The sequence below is a fragment of the Neoarius graeffei genome, chromosome 6 (assembly GCF_027579695.1).
Source record: "Neoarius graeffei isolate fNeoGra1 chromosome 6, fNeoGra1.pri, whole genome shotgun sequence".
NCBI lineage: Eukaryota > Metazoa > Chordata > Actinopteri > Siluriformes > Ariidae > Neoarius > Neoarius graeffei.
This window is the reverse complement of record NC_083574.1, coordinates 76205448-76213621: the sequence shown is the minus strand read 5'-3', so window position 1 is coordinate 76213621 and position 8174 is coordinate 76205448. Positions and strand designations below refer to the sequence as shown.

The following is an 8174-nucleotide window of genomic DNA, read 5'->3' as shown; positions in this document are numbered from 1 at the left end:
TTTGGGCCTATGCAGCACAGTGGAGGAGCTGGAGGAGCTAGACAGGAGTCTGGCTCAACCAGAAAGAAGGAACCAAATGGTAATTAATTGGACATAATTATATATGAAATAAATTGTCATTGGTAATGTATTGATTTGGCTAATGAAAGTAGACCACATAAGCTCTCCAAATTCATTTTCATTGTATACTTATGTTTTTCTTGTTTGTTTGTTTTTTTGTAGAAACATTTCCTTGAAAGCCTGGGAGGGGCAAATCCGGGGGCAGCCATTCGTCGCATTCTACGCCAGGTGGCTACCAACAATGTCCTGGCGCAGTACAGCCTGAGGGGGAGGAGAGCAAAAAAGCCTTTCCAGAACTTAACCCTTTGCAAAATTATAACGGGTAAGTGTTCATAAATTTTTCAAATCAGTGTTATGCCAAGTTTGACTGAGATTTAAATGTGTAACTTTTTTTTTTACTTCTATTTGTAGAGGCCTGCATGCAGCACTTCCCTGGCAAGAAGGTAGCTGATATTGAGGAGTGCATTGGGCATGCACTGAAGTTTGCACCACACAGACGGTAAATTAAACTTAAGTCTTTTATCAATCGCTGAATATTCACAATAATTAAATGAAACGTTGGCACTAAGTTGGTGTTAAATGTTTTGTTTCTTATTCTTTTTAGGTCAGCTGGTCCTCAAGATTGAAGACGTACACCAACTTCTATGCACAAGCACCCGTTTTTGGCATTTCTAAAATTTTTCTTATTTTTTGCCTTTATTGTATTTTATTAAGAAATAGTTTTCATAATTGTCTATAGTTGTCAGATGTTTTATAATGCATAATAATGTTGCACTGTGTTGCTGATGTCCTTACCAATGTTGTATTCTTGATATTTTTTTCTATTAAACTTTCTAGTCCTGCAACATTTTCCTGGTCATTCATCACTGCTTATATGTTCTGAAGTAAATAGTTGTCATGCAACCAAAACTTTTACAATGAATTACATACTACAGAAATATGACAACATTATGGTGAGGGAAAGAACATTGGGGGAACACTGAGGGAACCAAACATGTAACCAACGAGGTTACTAGAATGTTGTAGGGGAACCTTGTGGGAACTAACACATAACCCTAGTAACACAGAACGTTAATGTACCGTTAGCCTATGGTTCTCTAAAGGTTTGTTAGAACGTAACCAACAACTAACATTTAGAGAACGTTTCCTCATGGTTATGCATAAACCTAACGAAGCCAAACGTCCCCGAAACATTGAGGTAACTAACCAACTGAAACGTTATCATTTGGTTACACTATAACCTCCACACAACGTTATGTTTGGTTGTTTTTTGTTGTTCTGAGAACTATACTATCTGCTTTTCCTGATGCTGGTTAAATTATCTTTTAATCTTTTATTTCAACCTCTTTTGTACTTGTAGCCTATTTTTTTTGCCATAGTAAACTGTCACATATAACTTTCCTTTTGTCATGCATTGTTATGTCGTGCCATTTTGGTTTGGAATCCAACCCTCACACATTGAAAACACCATATGGTCAACAGAAATGTGTGCATACTAGGCCAGATAAACAGGCTAGTCTATGTTGAGTTGTGAGATATATTGCAAGGAAATTTTCACAAAAATAGGCGACAAACCCATGTACATTCCTGAGTAATGTGTTTTGACTGTCTAAAGCAGTGGTTGCCAACCTTTTTTGGCCTGGGACCCCATTTTTACATCACCAATTTCTCATGACTACATTTTCTCATGCACATACTTCTGGTACATTATCCCTATTGTTGCCCCAACTCACTCACACCCAGCTCCATTGATCAACTTATTTGTACTTTGTCCCAACAACAACCAAATCCACCCTGTACCACTAACAAAATCTGCTGCAATACAAAAATCCACTTCTTTTCTCCTCTTATTTTCTAAAAATAAAAGTCCAGCTAGGTAGCTTTGATGCATCATCATCCTGCACATTACCCAGAATTCTCTGTGCTTTCAAACAGCTCTAAGGCAAATAACAAAATGGCGGACTTAATGGATGCTACGATAGCCCTTTTATTTAGCTATTTGAAAATTTCACCGAGTCTCCTTGTTGGATTTAGAACTACCAGCGCCAGTGTACATTATCTGGATTTACAGTACGTGCGATCAGGTAATGTGTTATTTTATTCTGTATAAATGTGAATAGTATTCACCTAGCAGTTAGCTGCTATGCGTGCAACCATCTCCGGTCACATTATACAAAGTGAATCATTGTTGGTATCTCTAAAACACGTCTTTTCCAGTCTCCCATCTGACAAAGAACTCGTACATAATTCCTTCACCTTTGTTGTGATTTAGCACGCTGATATAATGCTATGTAGCATACCTTAGCATGGCTAACGCCATAGCGCCGAGGTTACGCATGATTACCCCATATCGATATACATGTCGTGTAGGTGACGGTGTTCTCTGTTAAAATGTCTGTGTATTTGTGCCTCAGAACGGCGGCATAACAGCAGTACAGATTTCCCCATGTATTATTTGACGAAATATAGTATGTTGGTGGATAAAACCTCAAGTGAGGGCCTACTTTTGTAGGCTGCAAAGATCAGCAACACGTTTACTGCAGTACTCTGTTAGCCTAGCTCACTCAAACCACACTGCTTGGAGTTTAGAATATAGCACGAGACAAGCATTGTAGTTCAGAGGTTGCACAGAAAACGTAACGTAACTTTTACTGTCTGTTGAAAAACAACACTTTGTTGGTGTGAAGGGTTGTCATAAAAGTTAATAATCATCATGTATTAAATCCAATGGATAAGGGAATCTGAACTATAAAATAAGTAACTTATTTTATAGTTCAGATTCCCTTATCCATTGGATTTGTTCCCATGGGGTCTACAGGAAGAAACGAGACCTAGCCACTGTAAGTTGTTGATTGGTCAGGTTGCCTGATGCAACGGCATGTGACGCAAAACGAACACTCCTCATTGGCTGGACAGATGGATAAGAGGACGTAGGTGCGTGTAGTAAAGTCACTACCCGGAACTTGGATTTGGAAGCAAACGTCTCTGTTGGAAGTACTGAAGCCTGTTTCTGTTCAAGTACTCTACTTTCGAAAAGGTAATTTGTGATTTCTTTCTGGTTGTGGTTATACCTTAAAGGAGAATTCCGTCTGTTTTGCAAATATGTCTCAAACGTTTGTGGTCAAGGAAAGTTGCTAATGATGCCTTTGTTTTCACAGATGAGTTCACAGACAATGCTATTGAGGTTGTGCCATCTTCATGGCTTGGACACACTTCTGAGGTACGAGTCTTTTTTTTTCGATACATAGCAAATATGTATGCTTACATATATGCCTATATACTTTTGATAGCATATATATATATATATATATATATATATATATATATATATATATATATATATATGCGCTTATATATATATATATATATATATGCGCTTATATATATATATATATATATATATATATATATATATATATGCTTATATATATATATATATATATATACACACACACAGGGTGCGATTTGTCAAAAAACCAGAAGGGGGGATGTTTTTTTTTTTAATCATGAAACGTCACAAAATTAAGGTAACAATAGGCTAACAGCTCAATAACATCCGATGATATCAAATGAATAACACTAAATGAAAACAAACACTAAACCAGAGATAGTAAATTCATCTTCCTATCTCTCTGACTAAATACACGAACACTAACACAACAAAGTTCGCATTGCTTGTCGCGTTGCTGTGGTGTTTCTCTCCCTCCGGATTAAATGGACAGTGACTCGAAAATCACTAAAATACATGAATACTAAATGAACAGTTTGCGCTGATGGCGCAGTTCATGTGGCCTTTTCTGCTTTCCCGTCGGTGCGCTATCCGCCGCGTTTCGCCCTTCTTTAATCCACATTTCTGCGAATTTCTCAGCAGGGAAGGAACGAATGTCTGGCCCATTGACAGCGAGGAAAAGAAGGCTGTCAGTGTGGATACATTCATTCTGTTGCGCTCATCAATAAGGATGTGATTCATGGCGCTAAATCCACGTTCACACTCTGATTATCTACAATATATCTATTTGCTGGGGATGTTCGTAGGGTTGCCAACTTTCTCATATCCAAATGAGGGACACCTTGTTCCGGGTGCGGACAAGTACCGGTACAGGCCCTGTACACGCACCCCACCCCAGCGCCCCAAAATAGTTACAGTACCGATTCGCCTTTAGGTGAGCGTTTCAAATGTAGGCCACTACAAATTCATTTCTAAAATAGAGCTTTTAAACATTAATAGACCAATTAATGGATATTTTTAAGTAACTTAATGCAAAATAACAAACAATTCTAATATTATTGTCTCATTTTTCTCTTTTAAACTTTGGCCAAATAATTCATCAGGCCATATTTATGAAGGCAATGTCATAAACTGGAAAATGATTTGCTGTAGCTGTAAAACCCTGATATTTGCTTAACTGTCCATTTGAAAACCCTAAGAACCTTCTGCAATGCTTCATAGCAGAAGAAGAAGAGAGAAAGACATCACAAAGGCAGGAGTGTTTCGGAAGGTTTTTTTTTTAAGCTATCTGCTATCCTTATCGAACAGTTAGGCTGTATCCACTGGCTGCACCATCTGCTCTAGTTTAATTTGATGCCTATTTTGTCAGTATAGCTTAAAAATTCAGGATATGGCAACAGTGAATGGTTTTAAATCGCAGATGACTGCGACTCGCGGTAATAGCGCTTCTCACGGCAATTACGCGATTTACACCACAGCATTGGAGTGAGGGGCAGGATCTGTCCCTGACGGGACAAATTAAAATTACCCAAAAAACGGGATGTCCCGCCCAATACGGGACGGTTGGCAACCCTAGATGTTCGTGAACGTCAAAGCTGCCACTTCGGGTCATTTTGAAAGTGAGTGCAATGTAGACCATAGAAAACTGTCTCACAACATGCCTGTCATGTCAACTTTTTTTTTGGTTTGTTTGTTTTATTGACGGGGTTGTCCCCGAGGATTTTTTTTCAGCAGAGATAAAAACCAGAGGGGGGGGGATGATCCCCACCATCCCCCCCAGCAAATCACACCATATATATATATATATATATATATATATATATATATATATATATATATATATATATATATATATAAAATATAATTTTTTTTTTTTATATTATATATATTTTTAGCATGGCATGGTCTGCTACTGGATGACACACAATGTGCGATTGCATGTTGTGAAGTGCCGAGCACCAAATACAACTTGGGCCAAACATCCCGTTAAGAAAACCTGGTACGAAACAGGTGAGCTATCGCTGCTATGCACTACATAGAATATACTGAATTGTTCTCTCTATGGCAGCACTTTTTTTTTTTGTGCTACTGACTAAAAGTCATTTTCCATAGATTCATACGCCAAAGCTGAACAGAAGTGTTTGCAATTGATGGAGTCCTCAAGTGTTGAGACAGAGGATGATGTGAACACTTTTGCAATAAGGCAGCGTAAGTGCCCAAGGAGGTTTGTCTCCGAATCCTCTGATGGTAAGCTCTCTTCACTAATGACAACATTAGTTACTCAATTCAGTGTTCATTTTCAAGTCATTTACAAGAAATTTACATTGCACATTGTATGGTCTTTCCTTCCAGATGATTCTGCTCCAGTGGTAGCAGCAACCAAGAAGCAACCCAAGACTCGGACTGTGCCTGGAAGCCCTGTGTGTAAGTTAACAGTTCCCAAATCATCATTCATAGCTTGGAGCTAACATTCATGATGAATACCGGTGTATATTACGTGACTGATCTGATGTTTGTGTGCTCTTTTCAGGTCAGCAGGACCCAATGCCCCTACCACCACAATGTAAGTGTTTTTTCAATTTATTTGTAAATGTCTAATGTATTATCATAGGTTCTTCTTTTGCGAATACCATGTATAAGAACCCCCCCCCCCCCCCAATAAATGACTTAACATCCATATGCACCATCTTTTCAGGGTCAACACCAGCTGGGACTGGAGCCAGTCCTCACCACCCTAGCCCAAGTCCTGTTGACCCTGTTCAAGGTACAGTTGCTTTCAAGTTCCCATTTACAGATGTTGGAATACAAAGTCATGAACAGGAAAACTAATATTTTCTTTTTGAAAACTTCAGCCAGCAGCTGGGCGCTACACCCAATTCAGTCAATCAGGCACCTCCAAGAATCACTGGAAACCTCTTTTGACTCTGTTCAAGGTACAGTTGCTTTCAAGTTCCCATTTACAGATGTTGGAATACAAAATCATGAACAGGAAAACTAATATTTTCTTTTTGAAAACTTCAGCCAGCAGCCGGGCACTTCATGACGGACAGGGTGTCTCGGCTATCGCAGCCATGTTTGAGAGAAGTAAGTACTTTTATACACACTAACTAGTTCACTCACTCAGGAAAGTACATTATAAATTACAACTTCCATCACAGTCCCCATAGTCACAGAAGCCCGAGTCACTTGATGTGGAGGCTCGAGGCTAGGTTTGACAGGACCGAGGCTAGGTTTGACAAGATCGAGTCATTGGTGGAGACCAACGCCCCGACACACACGCCTCAACTCCAGCAAGAAGATGTGGTGTTGGCTAAACCATGCAGCATGGTGATGGAGCTGCTGGAGTTGGATAGGAGTCTGGAACAACCAGACAAGAGGAACAAGATGGTAATTATCTATCTATCTATCTATCTATCTATCTATCTATCTATCTATCTATCTATCTATCTATCTATCGTATAAGCTTGCTACAGTAATTTTCATTGTATAATTATTTTTATTTTTTTACAGCAACATTTTCTTGAAACTGTCGGAGGGGCAGGTTTAGGGGCAGCCATTCGCCGTATGCTACGCCGAGTGGCAAATAATGAGGTACTTGCCCAGTACAGCTTGCAGGGCAGACGGGCCAAAATGTCCTTTGATGACCTCATTCTGTGCAAGATTATAAAGGGTGTTTATATATTGATCACATCACTTTTATGCCATGCTTGACTGACTAGGTTTTGATGTGTAACTTTCCTTTATTTTGCCTTCTAGCTGCATGTGTCAAAAAATTTCCCGGCCATACGGAAGCTGAAGTGGAGGAATGCCTTGGGCAGACTCTAAAATTTGCACCACACAGACGGTATACTTCTGCTCTCTAATTTGGTGCAATCATAGAAATTTCGTGGTTGGTAGTAGGGTGGTTTATCATGCTTTTGTGGACATGTGCTCATTGTTCTTGTTTTTAAAAATTTTGTTCCTTTTTCTTTTCAGATCAGCTGGTCAGCAGCAACAGATGGACAATTGAATTGTGAACAGTGATTTTTATTCTATTTTTTGTGAAGTGATTTTTTTTTATTCTATTTTGTTTGTTATTGAATGCACAGTTACACTTTAAAAAACTGTTATTTCTATTTTATTCTGTTTTGAATGTGTTTTATTGAATGCACCATTTCAGAAACTTTTCTATTTTATTGTTTTGTATATATGATTGTTTTATTGAATGCACTGTTACACTTTCAGAAACTTTTCTATTTTATTTTTTATTTTCAAACATTTTTTTATTCAAATTTGTTATTGATATTTTATCTCATTAAACTTTCAAGACCTGCCAAATTTGCCTGTTCATTCATCACTGAGTTTTCTCATGTAGATATGCTAGCAGTTGTGTTGATGTTGCTAATTAGTTGAAAGCAAAATCTAACCAAAACATAACATTCTACAACGTCAGGGGGACGTTAGGCTAACATTCAGGGAACCAAACATGCAACCAGCAAGGTTAGGGGAAGGGCAGGGGAAGGTTGTTGTTGTAACCAACAGGAAACGTTTGGGCAACGTCAGAAAAACTTTCCATGGCAACCACGTGGCAACCAAGTGGCAACCAAACCTAACGTATATGCACCGTATAGGCAACCAAAGGCGTACGTGCCCAGAACGTTCTGGGAACATAAAATTGTTACTAGGGAATAAACAAGGTTGGGGGAACATCAGGAGCACATCTAGGGAACCAAACATGTAACCAACAAGGTTATGGGAACGATATGGAAACGTTGAGGGAACAAACATGACATGAACAAGGATAAAGGGACGGTGTGAGAACGGTGAAGGAACCAAATGGGAACCACATGAGTAATGTTCTGGGAACCAAAATTAAACTTTCCTGCCAACCAAGTGACAACCTAAA

General features: G+C 38.7%; 1 long non-coding RNA gene across 1 annotated transcript; it reads left to right on the top strand.

The window, feature by feature from the left end:
* Positions 1–233: 233 nt before the first annotated feature.
* LOC132887521 (uncharacterized) lies at positions 234–711 on the top strand. The gene is made up of 3 exons (XR_009654845.1): positions 234–382; positions 501–559; positions 665–711. It is a non-coding gene; the product is annotated as an uncharacterized LOC132887521 (long non-coding RNA).
* Positions 712–8174: the final 7463 nt, after the last annotated feature.